General features: G+C 40.5%; 1 non-coding gene and 1 pseudogene across 1 annotated transcript; one reads left to right on the top strand and one right to left on the bottom strand.

Annotated features, from left to right (window-relative positions):
• Positions 1-2779: 2779 nt before the first annotated feature.
• On the top strand, positions 2780-14002 carry LOC147283525 (uncharacterized; annotated as a pseudogene).
• Positions 14003-18813: 4811 nt separating this feature from the next.
• Positions 18814-18920, bottom strand: LOC147283524 (small nucleolar RNA R71). The gene has a single exon (XR_015122721.1). It is a non-coding gene; the product is annotated as a small nucleolar RNA R71 (small nucleolar RNA).
• Positions 18921-20096: the final 1176 nt, after the last annotated feature.

Raw genomic sequence — 20096 nt, 5'->3', positions numbered from 1 at the left:
AGCTTTCTCCCCTAGAACTCGTGCTTTCTCTTCCAATCCTTGCCGTTCTGCTTGTAGAAAATCTAATTTCTACATCTCCATCTTGGTGTTCAATGATCTGATCCACTTCTTGATTTTCTAATGGCTTAGCAGGAATCTGATTCTGTAAGGTCCATCTTTCAGGAAGAGTTATGTCATTCCACATAATAGTTTTAGGAACAACTACATTAGCCTTACCTAGATTGGCTTGGAATAATGTAGTCTTACCTTTGACTTCTAAGTCATGAGCTTCTGGACAAAGAGTGTTCATGGCTTTATAGTAAATTCTATAAACAACAGCCATGTTTTGTGACCCTGAGATCATATCAAACCCTTGTGTTTGTAAATTTAGGGTTAAAGCCTTTAGGGCTCCTTTATTTGCAAGTGAGATAGAAAAATTCGGAAAACAATTGAAAAATACTGGCCCATCACAAAGTGATGATTCCACTACTCCCAATAGTGAATCCGCAAAGCGGTTATGCCTGCAATCTCGGACACATATTAGTACTGACGTTTTTAACCCTGTTCTTGTTAAGGGTTTTACTGTAACCTGTACTAACCCAATGTGCAAATATTTAAATTCTCTTTTTTGATGTTCCTTTAACATTTCTTGTGAAAACAGTTGGAAATTTTCATGAGATTCTGAGATATCGACTGTTCTTTCACAGGTTTTAATAACATAATCACTTTTAAAGGAAAAAGATCCTTTTCTATAAACATCATAAATAGGGACTTTAGGAATTTTCCAGTTCTGTAACTGTTTTTCAAAATCTTTAATCACCACTTCTTCGCTGTTTTTAATCCTCATAACTTCATTGGGTCTGGGCCCATCAGATCTTCGAGAGATTAGCCATTAAAACAGTTTGTGAAAATTTGAAAATACTTTTCAGTTCTCAACGGTGTCAAGTGTCCTCAACGCCTATCCTCGGCTACAACGGACTTCCACCCCCCTCAAAATATTTTCAAAATTTAAACTAACTAAAATAAGAGCTAACTGTTGTTGATCAATGTTTGTAATCGGTGGATTTGGACCACTCCGATGTCACAGGGACTATGATTAACAACAAATTTGTGGCTCTGATACCATTTCTTCCCAGGATTAACACCTTTTATATTTATGAACTGGAAGGGAATACAAGTATGAAATACAAACACAAAGCAAAAGGAATTCAAAGATACAAAGATAATAAACCAAAGTACAGGTAAAAAGGACAAAGCATAGTAACTTACTGAGTCATTTGGAAGGACCCCAAACAAGAAACCATGCTTTAAACCAGTTTGGAAGGGGTTTCTTATCTCGGACCTGAAAATTGAAAAACCAGGAGTGTGAGAAAATATCATTTTGTAAACACAAAGCATTTTCCCAGGCATGCTGGTAATCAAAATAACTGAAATAATTTGGATAAATTTTTGGGTTTCTAAAACGTCTTTTAGACATTGGGTTAGAACCCCAATCATTTAAAGTTAACACCTTTAAGATGTATAGCTGAGAGAACCCTATAACTCTTTTAGAGTCATTTCTGTAGTTGTGGGTTATTTTAACCGATCCTGTTTCGATTAGGATTGCTTCGAAGAAAAATTGATTTTTACCCTCAAATTTAGGGTGTAAATGACCAATTAGATTTAACCTTGCTACTTCAGCTGGGTTCATTTCTGCATAAATATCCTCAATAGTTCCCAAAGGGACTTCTATTGAAGGGATATAAGGAGACAGATCAATGGAAGGACCCCAAACAAGAAACCATGCTTTAAACCAGTTTGGAAGGGGTTTCTTATCTCGGACCTGAAAATTGAAAAACCAGGAGTGTGAGAAAATATCATTTTGTAAACACAAAGCATTTTCCCAGGCATGCTGGTAATCAAAATACTGAAATAATTTGGATAAATTTTTGGGTTTCTAAAACGTCTTTTAGACATTGGGTTAGAACCCCAATCATTTAAAGTTAACACCTTTAAGATGTATAGCTGAGAGAACCCTATAACTCTTTTAGAGTCATTTCTGTAGTTGTGGGTTATTTTAACCGATCCTGTTTCGATTAGGATTGCTTCGAAGAAAAATTGATTTTTACCCTCAAATTTAGGGTGTAAATGACCAATTAGATTTAACCTTGCTACTTCAGCTGGGTTCATTTATGCATAAATATCCTCAATAGTTCCCAAAGGGACTTCTATTGAAGGGATATAAGGAGACCTTTTAGGCTCCTCTTGATCCATCTTTTGTTTATCTTTTCTTTGCATGGGTCCTTTTAGGTCCCTTTCCAATTTCTGATTCAGGCTCTGGCTCAGTCTGTTGTACCTGCAAATTCCTTCCCTGTAAGAATTCTCTGGTTAGAAAATCAGGAAGAGAATTGTTTTCTCCTTTAATATAATCAATTTGAAAATCAAAGGCAGATAAAATAGCTTGCCATCTTGCAAAAATCTGTTTTGAAGCTATATTTTTAACATCTTTTGTTAAAACGTCTTTAGCCGCCTTGCAATCGACTCTAATTAAGAATGGCTGATTTAAAACATCACTTTCAAATTTAGTGACACACAAAACAATTGCAAGAATTTCTTTTTTAATTGTAGAATAATTTTGCTGTGCCGGTTTCCAGCTACCCGAAGTGAACCTGACCAGTTGTTCTTTATCTTGAATCCTTTGTTTTAGGATTCCACCATACCCTTGTTCTGAAGCATCTGTTTCTATGATTTTAAAAGCTTCAGGAATAGAAATGGTATTCCTTATATAGATTGAACCCTAAACCCTAAGAGCATAGAAGAGATGCTTAAAAAAGAAATCTGTTCAGAGTTACCTAATGCCTTTTGGAACAGAAAGAGACATGAAGTCTCATTACCTTATGAACCTGGCTTCAATGAAGCCCAAATTCCAACAAAGGCAAGGCCCATTCAGATGAATAGTAACCATCTGGACCTTTGCCAAAAGGAGATTAATGATCTCCTAAAAAAAGGCTTAATCAGGAAAAGCTCTTCACCCTGGAGCTGCCCGGCCTTTTATGTGGAAAAGGCGGCTGAAATCGAGCGAGGAGTCCCCAGGTTAGTCATAAATTATAAACCCCTTAATAAGGCCCTAAGATGGATTAGGTATCCTTTACCTAATAAAAGAGATTTATTAAATAGACTCTGTGGTGCCACTATTTTCTCAAAGTTTGATATGAAATCAGGCTATTGGCAGATCCAAATCAAAGAGGAAGAAAGGTATAAAACTGCCTTTACAGTTCCATTTGGACATTACGAATGGAACGTAATGCCTTTTGGGTTAAAAAATGCACCATCAGAATTCCAAAACATCATGAATGAGATATTTAACCCATACTCCCATTTTACTATTGTTTATATTGATGATGTTCTGGTTTATTCTAAATCCTTGGAAAAACACCTTAAACATATCAAGGTGTTTCACAAAGTTGTGTTGAATGCAGGGCTAGTTAGAGGGATCAGCTGTTTTAGCTGCCTTAATCTGGGAGAGAAGCCCTTTGAGGACAGGAACAGATTCTTTGGGTTCATTTCTGCATAAATATCCTCAATAGTTCCCAAAGGGAGCACCTCAGCCTCCTTGCCGTGGAGCCCAAGGCCGAGCAGCCCCATTGCACACCACCATTGCAGCCGCACCTCCACCTTGCTGCCCCGGCTTGATCTCTCTTCCTTTTATTTTTATTTCCATTATTTTAATTATGCATTGTTTAGTTGTGGATTTAATTATGCATAGTTAAATATTGGGCTAGGGCTAGGATGAAGCCCTAGCATTGCTGTTCACTTTCACTATGGATCATTAATAATTTAATTGTTTATATGTTGACAAATCTTGGATTTCTGTTTAAAATGGGTATCCTAAGATAATATTCATGAGAAAAGAGATCATAGAGGACATAGGGTACATTAATTTGGAGCTATGCACTATGTGTTTGTCACTCTCACAGTTCGTAATGACTCTTGCATGGGTAACAGCTGCCTTAGCTTAGAACTAGGGAACATGCAAGTTAACTGGCTAAGGAAGGCCCAAGAAGCTCTTAGTTTATGCACAGTAAGGGGAGTAATTGCTAAAAGTGACTAGCCAAACCTTTTAGTAGATGAACTTTGTCAACATGTTTATATATTGTTTGTTAATATCCATAGTAAAGTGAATGGTACGCTCGTGTTGAATGTTTTCTTAGAACAAAATAAACATCTATTTCATTCCAAGTATACTCGCAAGTGCACGAATCGCATCAGTAGCAAAGCGTACAAGCACGAGGTCGATCCCACAGGGAATGGTTAATACACAACAAATCAGTGCAATTAATCACTAGAATAACTAAATGGGGGGTTTTGGAAAGATGGAACACACGCACACATCACCACACGCACACACACTTTACTCTATCTTGCAATGTTAAGTTTTCAGTTTCAAATCAGATAAGCATGCAATAACCATCCAAGGCTAATGACAGTTAATTTGAACACAACATATTAAAGTTTGACAGCTAAAAAGGTTTGGCTAGTTACTTTCTCGCCATTGTTCTCCTAATGCATAAACTAAGAGCTTCTTGGGCCTTCCTTAGTTAACCTACATGTTCCCTAGTTCAAGCTAAGGCAGCTGTTACCCATGCAGGAGTCATTAAGTTTTATGAGAACGTCAAACATGCACAACATATAAGCTTTGACTATTTCCTTATAGAGGTCGCCCAACCCCACTACCAAGAATAATCTCTTATTCCCTTGTTACTTGTGGTTTAGTGTCTTTGACTATTTCACAGCTAAACCTAACGGATAAACTAGATGCAATTACCCTAAGGTGGCCAGTCAAAGGATGCAAACAACTAGTGACGGGGGTTTTAATAGATAGTGGAAATTTAATACGCGCAAACATCAAACTAACAGACCAAGAGACGGATAAACGATTTGTTAGAACATGCAAATCCATTAATCAACCTACAACTAACATGCAAGATAGAATAACTAACCTACATAATTAAATAAAATAAATAAAAACAAAACAGCAACAAATAAACAAAATCCCAATTCATGCTTGCAAAAGGAAATCAGAAACGCAAATTAAACAAACTTAAAACCATAAACTAAACAACTAAATTAAATTGCATAAACTAAAGGAAATCAGAACCATGCACTAAATAAATTCAGAAACTTAATTAAATAAATTCATAATCACGAGCTAATTAATTCAGAAACATGAACTAACATGGAATCAGAAAACTAGAAGAAAAATTAAAGAAACCAAGTGAGAGGGCTGCGGCAAGGCAAGAGAGAAGGCAACCTCCACAAGCAATTGGCTCACGGCTGGGGTGAGCTAGGGCTTGCGGCAAAGGGTCCTCCTTCCTTGCTTCCACGCCACTCTTCTCTCTCTCTCACCCTTCGGCTAATCCTCACAAAAATAAAAGCTGAAACTAAAAACCTAAAACAGAAAAATAAAACTAGGAGAAGAGAGAAAATTCGGCTGGAGTGTGTAGGTGCAAAAAGTCATCCTAGGGTTCTGAATGAAGGGGATTTATATAGAGGAGCATTCCTTGAGAGGCAAGGAGGAGAAAACTTGCGGCTGCTAGGGTTTCCCTCTCCTAGTTGCTTGCGGCTTCAGCTAGGGTTAGCTGCATCAGGGCCTTGCGGCATGGGCTGGTAGTCTTGGGCTTTGGGCTTGCATGTTGGGCTTCCATGTTGGGCTTCAGTTGCTTGCACAAGATGGGCTAGGGTTTCACTCCATGGGCTTCCATCTTGGGCTTGTCACCTTGGCTGCTAGGGTTTGCATGGCATGCATGCACATGCATGGGCCCAAACCCTAGCAGCCCAAAGTCCATGCGTAAGGAGCAAGATGGCAGCCCATGCATGCGCATGCATGCCATGCAAACCCTAGCAGCCAAGGAGCCCATGCGCAAGCCCAAGATGCAAGCCCAAGGTGGAAGCCCATGGAGTGAACCCTAGCCCATCTTGTGCAAGCTACTTCAGCCCAACACATGCGAGCCCAATGCACATCAAGGTCCAAGACCAGCAGCCCATGCGCAAGGGAGGGAGGCCTAGCTGACTTGCATGCGACACTTAAGCCCAAAGGACCAAGCCCTTGCCGCAAGCCCACAAGCTCTAATCCTAGCTGATGCCGCAAGCTACAAGGAGAAGAAACCCTAGCAGCCGCATGTTTTCTCTTCCTTGCCTCTCAAGGATTGCACCTCTATAAATATATCATATACTTCAGAACCCAAGGGCCTCTTACCTCCTGCTAGTTTTATTTTCAGTTTTAGGTTTTTATTTTCAGAAGTTAGAGAGAGTGAGAGAGAGCCGAATTCAGAGAGACTTAGAGAGAGAGGGTGGCGTGACAAGTGAGAGAGAGAAGGATCAGCCTTGCCGCAAGCCCTAGCTCACCTTGCCGTGAGTTCCTCCTGCTTGCTAGGTGCCTCCTTCTTCCTCTCTCCTTGCCGCAGCCCCCATGTGTTTGCATCTCTGATTTTTGTTTTCTTTTTCTTTCTAGAATTCTGATTTTATGTTGGTTTATGTTTCCGAATTTATTTAATTTATGATTCTGATTTTGTTTAGTGCATGGTTCTGTTAGGTCCTTAAATGTTTGCATTTTAGGCCCTCTATCTTCATGTATTTAGTACTTAGTCCCTATATTTTATGTTATTTATTTGTGTTTTTCTCTTTTGTAGGTGGAAAGCCCATAGGAATTAAATGGATGCAAATCAGCCCATTTTGAGCTTAAATGAATATTTACTGTTTAAATGGAAGCCCAAGATCAAGAGAGGGTCCAAGAGCATGAAGAAATGGAAGCCCAGCCCAAACCACATAGGAAGTGGCGTGGTTGCTAGAAGAAAAGGGCTGGCCGCACCTTGCAAGGCTTTCCTTTCCTAATTTGGCTCTAAAAATCAGATTTGATATAACCTGATTTATTTCATTTTAATTCCTGATTTATTGGAGGCCCATTAGGGGAGGAAATCAGCTACATGCAAGCCCATAGGGGTCAGCTACACCATGCGCAAGAGAGGGAAACCCTAGGGCCTTGCGCAAGTCACTTAAGCCCAAGAAGCCAAGCCCATGCCGCATCTTCCTAGCTTGGAAACCCTAGCTGGCCGCACATCCTTCCTTCCCAAAACCCTAGCTGCTGCACACCCTTATATATACATCTCTTTCTATCATTTTAGGGGTTCAGACACTTGGAAAAATCAGAAAATAGAGGGAGAGAGGCTGCTGGAGGCGTGAGCTCTCCTTTGGGGTGTTTTCTCTTCTTCTTTTCTTTTCTTGTAATTGTTAGATGAAAAACATGATTTCGTGGCTGTTCTTGTTTTCTAGCATGAACTAATCACGTTTTCTAGGGCCTAGGATTCAGCCCTAGGCCGAATTTTCAATGGATTGGTGATGTAGTTGCTGTTTCTTTAATTCCATGGATTTGATGATTTTGATTTCACTTTTATCATTGTTCTCTATGTGTTTATAATCCTTGATTGATCACCTAGGGTTATTGCATCTAGAATTTAATCAATTTAGGGTGAGGACAACCAATCAGCCCCTAATACAAGTGATAAACAACTTAGGATTTAGTAATTGGCTGAATTCTAATTGTGTGAAATCAATACTAATGCACCTAAGGTAGACGCCATGCCTTAGGGTTTTATTTGCATTCATAATCTCATTTGTGTGTTAATGGACCTTGCTGCGTTCTTAGGTAGATGCCATGCCTAGGTTGCATTTAGGGTACCAAACTAGGGTAGACGCCATGCACTAGTTTGTACATTTGGGGAATCATGCATTTCATGCTATGCCATAGGTGAATATGCGAATGCATTCATCAATAGAAATTAAAGGTTTCAGAAATTGCACCATGACATTGGATATGAGGTCTAGTGGTAAAGTCCTAGAGTCCTAGTTTCATCATCTATCTATTTTCACAAGATAATTTGCTGTTTTCATACTCTTTGCTAGTTGCGCATCTTAGTCTTTAAGTAGGTTTAATTTGCTGTTCTCAAGTCATACAAACCCCCTCCAATTTGTGTGTGCGTGTGTGTGTTTCATTTCAGTAAGTAGCTGCCCTAGGCGTGACAACTTGGGCAGCCACTTGTGTCTTATTTTCTTGTTTCTTTTTAGCATTTGGATTATCATTTAAAGATCAACAATAGTCCTCGTGGGATCGACCTTGCTTGCCATCTATATTATATATAGATTCGTGCACTGCGAGTATTAAAATTTAAAACGAACAGTTTTTGGCGCCGTTGCCGGGGACTAGATTTGATCTTTGTGACAATCTTAGTGCGTTCTTTTAGTGTTTTTATTTAGTGATTATTTGCTGTTTTCTTTTTCTTAATTTGTTTTCCCTTTGTCCTTGTTCATGTGCCGTGAGTCATAGTTGTAGGATTGTGTTTAGTTTTTCGTTGTTAACTTGTTTTATTTTTCTGATTTTCGTATTTATTTAATTACATAGTTTATTTATTTCAAAAAAAAAAAATCCGAAAATTACTTTTCTCTTGTTGTTCAATTGAGGTTCTAACGTGTTTGTCTCTTATTTTGTAGGTACTTGTGCATGTCCCAGCCAGATCCTAACAAGTCAATTGAGGACACTTATTTGGATGAGAGATTAGCCGAAATCAGATTGTTTTGTGAAAGGAGTAAGGCGGAGTTAGTTCGAGCAGCAACACGTCTACCTTTGCCATCCCCTACACCGTCTCCTACATCTTCATCAAGCTCTCACCAATTTGAAAAAGCTATGGCCGAGGAAGACAACGTGGAACACATGGGGGATCTAGACATCCCGACCATCCCTGCTTCCCCTTCGAGCATTGCCTTGCCACCTGCTGCAAGAAATTATGAGCTCAAATCTTCTCACTTTAATATGCTACCCTCTTTTCATGGTTTACCTAGTGAAGATCCGCTAACTCACCTTAAAGATATATTTAATGCTGTGAGCTTTTTGCCCTTGACAGGTGTGAATGAGAATCAACTCAAGATGAGGGTGTTTCCTTACACTTTGAAGGATAAAGCTAAGTTTTGGCTGAATTCTTTGAAACCTGGATCACTGAGGACTTGGGATGAAATTGAGAAGAAGTTCCTAGAAAAGTTCTTTTCATCTCAAAAGACGGATATGCTGCGAGATAAGATTATGCAGTTTTCTCAACAAGATGAGTCATTCTCAGAGGCTTGGGAGCGTTTTAATACATTGCTACTTCAATGTCCACATCATGGACTTCCTTTGAACTTATTGATGCGCATATTTTATAAAGGACTAACCCTTGCGAGTAGGAATGCTGTGATTAATTTTTCAGGTGGTTCTATTAGGAATAAGACAGCCCAGGAAGCCTCTGACCTCTATGAAGAGATGGCAAGAGAAACAATGCATTCAGATACTAGAGGTAAGTGTGCTGGTGTTAATGAGGTCAATACTTCTAATAATCTTGCATCTAATGCGCAGATCGCTCGGCTGGAACGCAAGATGGATGTCATACTTGCCCTAAATCAGAAAGCTCCATCATTGGAGGTTTGCGCCATTTGTGCTACACCTGGACATGAAACGATTTCTTGCCCTCATGGTGCCGATTTCCCTGAGTTTGTGCAAGAACAGGCCAACATGCTGAACTCATATAATCAGAGGCCCAGGAATGATCCATTCTCTCCTACTTACAACCCAGGGTGGCGGAATCATCCCAATTTCAGGTGGAGTAATAACCAGAATCAGCAGCAGCCTCAAGGTTCATTTCCACAACATCAGGCACATCAGGGCTATCAACAACAACAGCCTCAGAAGAAGTCCTTGGAAGATTTGATTGCATCCATGGCTCAGAGCACACAGTCTTTCATTCAGAAGTCAGAGACACATATGCAGAAGACTGATAGGGCCATTGCGAATCTTGAGCAACAAATGGGCCAGTTAGCTACCGCACTGAATCAAAGAGAGCCAGGGAGACTTCCAGGGCAAGTGATCATTAACCCCAAGAATAATGAGCAGGTGAATGCAATTACTCTCAGAGGGGGTAAGATAGTTGGGAAAGAGGAGAAAGAAGTTGTGGAGGAAGGTGTCGAGTCAGAAGATGCACCTGAGATCATAGCCGAACCTGTTAAGGGTACCTTAGACTCTTCTGTGCCATCTTCAGGCAACCATGTGGTAGTTCCCAAGGGTTTTCCCTTACCTCAGGTACAATCTGACCCTTCTAAGTTGATTTCTATACATGCTCCTTTTCCTAGCAGGTTGCAGAAGGCTAAGAAAGAGGACCCTCTGAAGGGTGTTATGGAGATATTCAGGAAGGTGGAGATCAATATTCCCCTTCTAGATGCGATTAAGCAAGTGCCAAGATATGCAAAGTTCCTCAAGGACTTGTGCACGAACAAGAGAAGGTTCAAAGAGTTCGAGACAGTGAAGGTTTCAGAGGAGGTTTCAGCAGTGCTTCAGAGGAAGCTACCTCCCAAGCTCAAGGACCCAGGCAGCTTCACTATCCCTTGTATCATTGGGGATTGTAGGTTTGAGAAAGCTCTCCTTGATTTAGGTGCCTCTGTGAATTTAATGCCATTTTCTGTGTATGAGACTCTGAATTTAGGTGAGCTGAAGGCGACCTCTGTGAGTATCCAGTTAGCTGATAGATCAGTTAAGTACCCCAGAGGAATTTTGGAAGATGTACTTGTGAGAGTAGATGGATTGATATTGCCGGCTGATTTCCTAGTTTTGGAAATGGAGGCCGTACCTATGCATGAGGCACAATTACCCTTGATACTTGGTCGTCCCTTTATGGCCACTGCAGGTACAAAAATTGATGTTCAACAGGGTACACTAACTATGAATGTGCAGGGACAGACCATTGAGTTTAGAGTGTTTGAGGCACTCAAACTACCCAGTGATGAGCACGAGTGCTTTAGGGTGGATGTTATGGATTTGGTTTGTCAACAGGTGTTTAATGTGACTTGTAGCAGTGATCCGTTGGATAGAGCTTTGATTCATAGCCCTATGGCTGTGCATGAGGATGAGTAGGTTGAGAACATTTTGGCTCACTTAGAGGCCGTACCCCGCTGTTCAGGTATGTATATTTCTGCTTTTGAGCCTTTACCTGTTTCTGATACAAAACTTGTACCCTCTGTGTTGCAGGCACCTAAGCTAGAGTTGAAGGATTTGCCTGAGCATCTGAAGTATGCCTATTTGGGTGAGGGAAGCACATTACCTGTGATCATTGCTTCCAACCTCAATACAGAGGAAGAAGAGAAATTGTTGAGAGTGCTGAGAGAGCACAAAACAGCAATTGGGTGGAGTATTGCAGATATCAAGGGAATCAGTCCCTCGAGGTGTATGCACAGGATATTGTTGGAGGATGGAGCTAAGCCGACTAGAGAGGCTCAGCGTAGACTCAACCCAGTGATGAAGGAAGTTGTGCTGAAGGAGGTGCTGAAGTTGTTAGATGTGGGTATTATTTATCCCATATCAGATAGCAAATGGGTGAGTCCAGTGCAGGTGGTTCCTAAGAAGTCTGGTGTCACAGTGGTCAGAAATGATGCAAATGAGCTGGTGCCAACTCGAGTACAGACAGGGTGGCGTGTCTGCATAGACTACAGGAAACTTAACTCAGGTACTCGGAAAGACCATTTCCCATTACCTTTTATTGATCAGATGTTGGAACGTCTTGCAGGTCATAGCCATTATTGCTTTCTAGATGGGTATTCAGGCTACAACCAGATAGCTATAGCCCCAGAGGACCAGGAGAAGACGACATTTACCTGTCCCTATGGCACTTTTGCCTACAGGCGCATGCCCTTTGGCTTGTGCAATGCTCCAGGTACTTTTCAGCGATGCATGATGAGCATTTTTTCGGATATGGTGGAGCATATAATAGAGGTATTTATGGATGACTTCAGTGTATTTGGTTCTTCTTATGATAAATGCCTACATAATCTTGCTTTGGTTTTAGAAAGATGCCAGGAATGCAATTTGGTTTTGAATTGGGAGAAGTGCCATTTTATGGTACAACAGGGTATTGTTCTTGGCCATGTCATATCCAGTAGAGGGATAGAGGTGGATAAGGCCAAGGTTGATCTGGTAAGTAATCTTCCACCACCTTTGACAGTTAAAGATGTGAGATCGTTTCTTGGTCATGCAGGTTTTTACAGGCGGTTCATTAAGGATTTTTCCCAGATAGCTCGGCCTTTGAGTAGATTGTTGGCCAAGGAGGTGCCGTTTGAATTCAATGAGGAGTGTCTAGCCGCATTTAACAGATTGAAGACTCTTCTCACATCAGCTCCAGTCATTATGCCTCCTGATTGGAGTTTGCCATTTGAGCTGATGTGCGATGCTTCTGATTATGCTGTGGGAGCTGTGTTAGGGCAGAGAGTGAACAAGATACCACATGTTATCTACTATGCCAGTCGGACTCTCAATGATGCCCAGCTGAATTATTCCACCACAGAGAAGGAGCTTTTGGCTGTCATTTTTGCTTTAGAAAAATTTAGGTCATATCTGATTGGAACTAAAGTGATTGTGTTTTCTGATCATGCAGCGCTTAGGTACCTTCTACAGAAGAAAGATGCGAAGCCCAGGCTGATTAGATGGATTTTGTTGCTCCAGGAGTTTGACCTGGAGATCAAAGATAAGAAGGGCTCAGAGAATGTGGTGGCGGATCACCTTAGTCGATTGGTGCACAGTTCTACTACAGAGGAGGACATCCTCCCTCTGAATGAGCGATTCCCAGATGAGCAGTTGTTCTCATTGTCTGTTTATGTTCCTTGGTACTCTGATATTGTTAATTATATTGTTACAGGAGAACTTCCAGGTGATATACAGAGAGCTCAGAAGGAGAAGCTCATCAGCACGGCTAAGTACTATATATGGGATGATCCATATCTATTTAAGTGGTGCCCCGACCAGATCATCAGAAGGTGTGTGCCAGAATCTGAGTTTCAGTCTATACTAACTTTTTGCCATTCTGATGCATGTGGAGGACATGGTGGAGCAAAGAAGACGGCCCTAAAAGTGTTGCAGTGTGGCTTTTACTGGCCTAGTTTGTTCAAGGATGCTTATACATTCTGCACCACTTGTGATAGGTGCCAAAAGTTGGGTAACATTTCTTCACGAAATCAAATGCCTCTTAACCCCATTCTTATTGTTGAGATTTTTGATGTCTGGGGCATTGATTTCATGGGCCCATTTCCGTCTTCCAAAGGTTATTTGTATATCTTGCTTGCGGTTGATTATGTGTCGAAATGGGTGGAAGCAATTCCATCCAAGACTAATGATTCTAGAGTTGTCCTCAGATTTCTTAAGGATCATATTTTTGCAAGATTTGGCGCTCCCAGAGCTATTATTAGTGATGGAGGATCTCACTTCAACAACAGGTTATTTGCGGCCTTGCTAAGCAAATATGGTATCAAGCATAAGGTTTCTACACCTTATCACCCCCAGACAAGTGGACAGGCTGAGATCTGTAATAGGGAAATTAAGCAAATTTTGGAGAAGACTGTGAGCCCCTCCCTGAAAGATTGGTCAGATCGCCTCTTAGATGCTCTATGGGCTTATCGTACAGCGTATAAGACTCCCATTGGTATGTCCTCGTACAGGTTGGTTTTTGGTAAGCCATGTCATTTACCTGTCGAATTAGAGCATAAAGCATATTGGGCTATTAAACATTTCAATTTTAAGATGAACGAGGCAGGTGACCATAGGAAGCTACAATTGAGTGAATTGGAAGAACTCAGGAATGAGGCTTATGAGAGTTCTAGGATTTACAAAGACAAGACTAAGGCCTACCATGACAAGGCCATTTTGAGGAAACATTTCGAAGTGGGTCAGAAAGTCTTGCTTTACAATTCTCGCCTCAGACTCTTTCCAGGTAAACTTCGTTCTCGATGGTATGGTCCATTTACTGTTACTAATGTTTACCCTCATGGTGCAGTCGAGGTCTGCAATACAAAGACAAAGAATACATTCAAGGTGAATGGCCATCGACTTAAGCCTTACTTGGAGGCTAATATGGAGCGTTCAGAGGAGAACATGCTCTTGGAGGATCCTGTTCCATTAGCGTGATGTCCTGCCAAGTCTGGCTGAAGACTCTAAACTTAGCGCTGATTGGGAGGCAACCCAACATTTGGAGAGAAGAAACATTGCCCTATGGCTGTTTGCATGGATAACAGGGAGTTCTTAACCTTGTGCTTTCCTTTAGTTTTTTTTGGTTGTGGTCTGTTTTTAGGTCATTAGAGTATTTGTCTTCCTAACTTGAATGATTCATTGCATGCTTAGTTCGAAACATTGAGGACAATGTTTCATTTAAGTTTGGGGGAAGAGTTTTAGGTTTAGGTTTTGAGATTTTCGCTCAAATTTTTGAAAAATACCAAAAAATTTTTTTTTTTTATGACCTTTAGGTTCCTGTCCACCACTATGATGAATTGCAAATGCTTTGATCTTGCATACTTTGGTTGAATTGGTGAAACCAGTTCTTTTGATTATTCTTTTGACATATAACTCATTTTGAGCATATTTGAGCTATCTTTGTGTGGATTACAATGCCGGTATAGTTTAGACTGAAAATGATTGCATGCTTGTATGATCTAGGCTTCTAGTGAACTTATATACCCCTTGTGAGATTCGAGCTTTAATTCTTCTGTTTTGAGGGTTATATGCTAATACTCCATACGTTCATTGAATATCTAGAGTTTGCATGATCTCATTATCTTTCACTTGATCAAATGCTTGAAATGTGCATCATTTTAAATCAAATGATAGAACTTCCATCTCAATTTAATTGAAGCATGTTGTAACTACATGGAACCTAGGAAATGATTTAGGCCTTCTTTGTCTCGTTTGTGCCATTCTAGCCATCCTTCTTGTGTTCATTTATACCCCTAGTTGCCTTGTTGAGCCTTGTCAGCCTTTTTGTTTCTTAACCATGTTACCCGCGCCAGCCCCTAGTTTGGGGGGAAGTACCTTTCCGTTGTGTGTATCTACCCATACTTAAGGGATTGTAGAGAACTGGTTTAGGATAATTGTTCATTTGTGTGCAAGGCTTGGGAATAATGTGAAAAAGAAAAGAAAAGGAATTGAATATGTTGCCGTGCCCAAAAGAAAATAAATTAAAAAAAAAAAAAAAAAAAAAAAGTGAAAAGGGTAGGCATGTGTATCACAAGTGTGCAAATTCAAGAATGCAAGCCTTGTTGCCAAAGTGTATAAGAATGAAATGACAACGTAAAACCTGATTCTCTATGGTTCCCTTAAGTCTTTGTGTTTTCCATACCTTTCTTGTTAAAACCTTTCACCGTTAGCCCCATTACAACCCATATGTAAAAGTCCTATATGATTTTAGGTGAAGTGTAGTCTTAATGTGGAGATTAGATGAGATGGAAGCATATTGTATTTTGATTTGATTTCAGGTATTTGGTATCTTTCATGAGATCATTATTCTTTCACTTGTGCTTTCGTTCTTACATATATGTGAGTAATTTGAATTTGTATGCATAAACTCGCTCACATATGCCTTTTGAGGGAATCACTATTTAACCAATATCTCAGTGCTTTATTTGAGAGTGACTATCTTTGTGAGAATTGAAGTGACACTAGCTGCTTGTGATTACTCAAGTTGCTTGAAAATTCAGATTGAAAACTATGTTGATATTGTCTTACGCACATGATGCTTTAACCTTGTTGATTGTGAGTTAATGTTGGCATTTGGTAATCTCTGGAACTAGTGTGTAATCTATTTGATTGAGTTATGAATGATCAAGCATACCTGAGATTTTTGGTGGACGGTTAGGTTGTTTTTGGAGTCTTAGTGTAGTTTTGTTTTGTTTTGCTAGGGACTAGCAAAGGTTAAGTTTGGGGGAATTTGTTAGGTCCTTAAATGTTTGCATTTTAGGCCCTCTATCTTCATGTATTTAGTACTTAGTCCCTATATTTTATGTTATTTATTTGTGTTTTTCTCTTTTGTAGGTGGAAAGCCCATAGGAATTAAATGGATGCAAATCAGCCCATTTTGAGCTTAAATGAATATTTGCTGTTTAAATGGAAGCCCAAGATCAAGAGAGGGTCCAAGAGCATGAAGAAATGGAAGCCCAGCCCAAACCACATAGGAAGTGGCGTGGTTGCTAGAAGAAAAGGGCTGGCCGCACCTTGCAAGGCTTTCCTTTCCTAATTTGGCTCTAAAAATCAGATTTGATATAACCTGATTTATTTCATTTTAATTCCTGATTTATTGGAGGCCCATTAGGGGAGGAAATCAGCTACATGCAAGCCCATAGGGGTCAGCTACACCATGCGCAAGAGAGGGAAACCCTAGGGCCTTGCGCAAGTCACTTAAGCCCAAGAAGCCAAGCCCATGCCGCATCTTCCTAGCTTGGAAACCCTAGCTGGCCGCACATCCTTCCTTCCCAAAACCCTAGCTGCTGCACACCCTTATATATACATCTCTTTCTATCATTTTAGGGGTTCAGACACTTGGAAAAATCAGAAAATAGAGGGAGAGAGGCTGCTGGAGGCGTGAGCTCTCCTTTGGGGTGTTTTCTCTTCTTCTTTTCTTTTCTTGTAATTGTTAGATGAAAACATGATTTCGTGGCTGTTCTTGTTTTCTAGCATGAACTAATCACGTTTTCTAGGGCCTAGGATTCAGCCCTAGGCCGAATTTTCAATGGATTGGTGATGTAGTTGCTGTTTCTTTAATTCCATGGATTTGATGATTTTGATTTCACTTTTATCATTGTTCTCTATGTGTTTATAATCCTTGATTGATCACCTAGGGTTATTGCATCTAGAATTTAATCAATTTAGGGTGAGGACAACCAATCAGCCCCTAATACAAGTGATAAACAACTTAGGATTTAGTAATTGGCTGAATTCTAATTGTGTGAAATCAATACTAATGCACCTAAGGTAGACGCCATGCCTTAGGGTTTTATTTGCATTCATAATCTCATTTGTGTGTTAATGGACCTTGCTGCGTTCTTAGGTAGATGCCATGCCTAGGTTGCATTTAGGGTACCAAACTAGGGTAGACGCCATGCACTAGTTTGTACATTTGGGGAATCATGCATTTCATGCTATGCCATAGGTGAATATGCGAATGCATTCATCAATAGAAATTAAAGGTTTCAGAAATTGCACCATGACATTGGATATGAGGTCTAGTGGTAAAGTCCTAGAGTCCTAGTTTCATCATCTATCTATTTTCACAAGATAATTTGCTGTTTTCATACTCTTTGCTAGTTGCGCATCTTAGTCTTTAAGTAGGTTTAATTTGCTGTTCTCAAGTCATACAAACCCCCTCCAATTTGTGTGTGCGTGTGTGTGTTTCATTTCAGTAAGTAGCTGCCCTAGGCGTGACAACTTGGGCAGCCACTTGTGTCTTATTTTCTTGTTTCTTTTTAGCATTTGGATTATCATTTAAAGATCAACAATAGTCCTCGTGGGATCGACCTTGCTTGCCATCTATATTATATATAGATTCGTGCACTGCGAGTATTAAAATTTAAAACGAACAGGTTCTGATTTCTTTTAGTTTATGCAATTTAATTTAGTTGTTTAGTTTATGCCTTTAATTTTGTGTTTCTGATTTTTTTTATCAAGCATGAATTGGGACTTTGTTTATTGTTGCTGTTTTCATTTATTTAATTTAATTATGTAGGTTAGTTATTCTATCTTGCATGTTAGTCGTAGGTCGATTAATGGATTTGCATGTTCTAACAAATCGTTTATCCGTCTCTTGGTCTGTTAGTTTGATCTTTGCACGTATTAAATTTCCACTATCTATTAGAACCCGTCACTAGTTTTTTGCATCATTTGACTGGCCACCTTAGGGTAATTGCATCTAGTTTATTTGTTAGGTTTAGCTGTGAAATAGTCAAAGACACTAAACCACAAGTAACAAGGGAATAAGGGATTATTCTTGGTAGTGGGGTTGAGCGACCTCTATAAGGAAATAGTCAAAGCTTATATGTTGTGCATGTTTGACGTTCTCATAAAACTTAATGACTCCTGCATGGGTAACAGCTGCCTTACCTTGAACTAGGGAACATGTAAGTTAACTGGCTAAGGAAGGCCCAAGAAGCTCTTAGTTTATGCATTAGGAGAACAATTGCGAGAAAGTAACTAGCCAAACCTTTTTAGCAGTCAAACTTTAATATGTTGTGTTCAAATTAACTGTCATTAGCCTTGGATGGTTATTGCATGCTTATCTGATTTGAAACTGAAAACTTAACATTGCAAGATAGAATAAAGGGTGTGTGCGTGTGGTGTAGTGTGCGTGTGTTCCATCTTTCCCAATTAGTCATTAGAATTAGGTTATATTAGTAATTTTTAGTTTTAATAAATGCCATGCCTTTATATGCATTCTTTCTACTGATTGTGTGTTTTCTCTTGATTAGGTGTGTTTTATGAACCCTGAACTTGTTGCAAGGTTGGAGAGGCTCAAGAGCGAAGCTTTAGGTACTTTACAAGTCAGCCCGCAACCTAGTGCATCAAATTCAAGTAGTGCAGGGATTGAGAGTGTCGACATGGCTGAGACAAACGAGATGATGTCGCAGCCCTTGAGCCATTTTTCAGCACCTTCGCTGCCCACTCAACCATCTTGCATTCGGTATGCAACCATAGCCACTGATTTCGAAATCAAGAGTGGCCAGATTCACTTGTTGCCGAGCTACCATGGGCTGAATGGGGAGGATCCGATCCACTTTTTGAAGGAGTTTTCCGGGGTTTGTGAAGCCGTACAGTTGAGGGGTCTGAATGCCGATCAGTACCGTTTGAGGATGTTCCCTTTTGCGCTTAAGGACAAGGCAAAGAGGTGGTTGTATTCGCTGCCCAGTGGTTCCATTTCGACATGGGATGATCTTTCGAGCAAGTTCCTGAACAAGTTTTATTCCATTTCCAAGACAAATTCGATTCGGAAGGAGATCCTTGGATTTGTGCAGAAAGCGGACGAGCCATTCCATGAGACTTGGGACAGATTCAATGAGTTACTTACTAGCTGCCCACACCATAACTTATCTCCTTGGTATGTGATTTGTTGTTTTTATCAGGGATTATTGGAGAGAGACCAAGCCAAGGTGGATTCGGCATGTGGTGGTGCGTTTATGTCAAAGACGGAGGATGAGGCTACAGATTTGTTTGAGTCACTCTCTTTGAGTTCTCAACAATGGAATTCCAATTGTTCGAGAGGAGGACCAAAGAGAGGGTTATATGAGGTAGCTGATGTGCCAAACACCATGGAGGGACAGATTTTGGAAATCAAGACTATGGTGCAGAAGTTATCTTTGGCTCAAGAGAAGATGATGGGTATGCAAGAACAAGGAGGTGATGTGGAACACGTGAATCAGGTTGGGAATTATCCTAGGGTGCCATATGATCCATTTTCTAACACTTATAACCCTGGATGGAAGAACAACCCTAATTTCAGGTGGAGCAACAACAATGGACAGCAAGCTAGTGGGAGCACCAACAAGCCGTATATGCACCCTAATGCCGAGAGGTCTAGTTTGGAGGACAAGATTGCTCAGATTGCTCAAAGCACCACTTCCCTTGCTCAGAGTACCAATGCCTTCATGAACCGTACCGAGCAGCAGATGCAAGCTAATTCGAAGGCTATTGCACATTTGGAGAGTCAAATGGGTCAGATTGCCACTACTTTGGGTCAGAGAGAGAAGGGGAAATTACCAAGCCAGCCCATCGTCAACCCGAAGAATGAGGAGCATGTAAATGCTATTTTGAGGACTACTCCAAGAAAGAGAGTTAGAGTGGTCAAGACTAAGGAGGTGATTGAGATCATGGATAGTGAAGAAGAGGAGGATCCGGAAATGATTGAAGAGAAGGATGACACTCGTGTGATTCCTCTCATTCCGGACATCGACATCACCAAGTTTCCAGCAACCATGAGGGAGTTGAAGTCTATTGAGAAGAAGGTTGAGGAGCAGGGGCATAGTCACAACGTTCCTAGGGAGATTTGTGGTTATCTCTTTGCATCTTTTCCAAGCAAGAAGAGGGATCCGGGCTCGTTGGTCATACCATGCAGCATAGCAGATCGCCAATGCCTTAATTGACAATGGCTCAGCTATCAATGTCATGCCGCTGGTTGTGTTCGAGAGGCTTGGATTTGTGGAGGCTGATTTGCAACTGTTTGATTTGAACATTCGCTTCGCTTCGCCAACTCTTCAGTCGAGAAAGC

This window comes from Dryas octopetala, chromosome 5, assembly GCF_963921425.1.
Source record: "Dryas octopetala chromosome 5, drDryOcto1.1, whole genome shotgun sequence".
Classification (NCBI taxonomy): domain Eukaryota; kingdom Viridiplantae; phylum Streptophyta; class Magnoliopsida; order Rosales; family Rosaceae; genus Dryas; species Dryas octopetala.
Note: the sequence above shows the minus strand (reverse complement) of the source record. Positions and strands in the feature narration are given on the sequence as shown.